Below are 1624 nucleotides of genomic sequence, written 5' to 3'. Positions count from 1 at the left end.
TCTCCATTTTAGACTGAGGTCGCGAGGTAAGTGCCAGTGCCTGGCTGTTTTACTTTTCAGATCTTCAGGTCGAACCCCAATTTTTCTCTCTGAGTTTTTATTAATTGTACCTCAGGCCATACTTATATTATTCCCAGAATGAAGGCTGTAGTCCATTTTAAATTTTATCCTACATAAGGAGTCAGTCATTCTTCCTTACTATGCCTTGACTTTGTCATCTCTAAACTGAGGAAGGCTTACTGAGATCTGATGATTTTTTTCAAGCACTACTCACCTTGAACAATGTTGTCAGTCTTTGTATATGAATCACTCTACAACCACAGCAGTGGACTCTGAACCCTCCTGAGGCCGCAGTTGTATTTGAGAACCTGATGAAGTCCTTTGGCCCTGTGCCCGCCCCGAAGATGGATTTAGAAATAACAGACATAACAATGTGGTTAATGAAACCAGTGTTGGAAGCCCAAGGTTAAAAAGTTTACCGCTCAAGTCTATGCTTGTTTCTGTGTTGGATGTAGCAAGAAGGGTCCATAAATTTCTATTTGTCTGTCTGTCTGCTGTCTGTCTATCTATCTACCCATTCATCTATTTATCCACATATGTTACTGTGAATTATGTTCAACCAGGAGGTGATGAGACTAGCAACAAATTCTGTGAGTTTACTCTGGAACTTTGGAACAATTGTCAATGCTGTCTAGTTGCTTCTGCTCTTGACTGTCTATTCATAGCAACACCTTGGAAAGATGATTGAGAGTCTTTCCAAACTACTTTGGAAACAGGCCCTGGCTTTTAATTCTTTACGTGCCATTAAACATTAGGTGCATCTTGCTGAATCTGCCCCAGAAGCTTGTGATTTTAGGTTTCCTGAGTGAGAGGACCACAAACGGTTGAGCAGTCATGATGGGCTGTCATTTCTCAAAACGAGGACACGGATCTTTAAGAGATTAACTCCTGGCATGGGAGCACATTGGGAGAGGATAAATTAGGCCATTTTCAAATAAGACTGCATTGTTAGAGAAGACGTATATGGTTTCTACGTGACAAAGAACAGGTTTTACATATGTTTTTGTTTAAAATATTCCTATTGACAGCTGTCAACATTTCTACATGACAATTTTCCTGATGGGGAAAACATTTGTTCCTGTTACGGCTTCTCAGGATGGTGCTGCCTTTTGAGACTATTTGGAATAGAGAGCTGGGATTTGCCTTCCATCTGAACAACTGCATGTGGGTACAGGGAGCATGTCCCTGCTTTTATTTGGTGTTTATTGTTCCTGGCTGAGTTTATTTATGGATTTTATAATGTTTTCATTGGCCTGTTGTCTATTTTTAATTTATTTTTACTCACTGAGAATGTAATAAACTTATATAATCAAAAATGATCATATGCACCCCTCTAGCTCCTTCCCATATGTCTCCCAACGTTGTTTCCCTCCTCCTCCTCCTCCTCCTCCTCCTCCTCCTCCTCCTCCTCCTCCTCCTCCTCCTCCTCCTCTTCCTCTTCCCCTCCATTTTCTTCTCCATAGCTCCCTAAGTCTAATTAGTGCTTCCCATATGTGCACGGGCAGGGCGCCATCCACTGGGTGCTCCCTGGCTTTAGATTGTACATTTTCTCCTCTGTATCTGC

This window comes from Chionomys nivalis, chromosome 7 (assembly GCF_950005125.1).
Source record: "Chionomys nivalis chromosome 7, mChiNiv1.1, whole genome shotgun sequence".
NCBI classification, from domain to species: Eukaryota; Metazoa; Chordata; class Mammalia; order Rodentia; family Cricetidae; genus Chionomys; species Chionomys nivalis.
Note: the sequence above shows the minus strand (reverse complement) of the source record.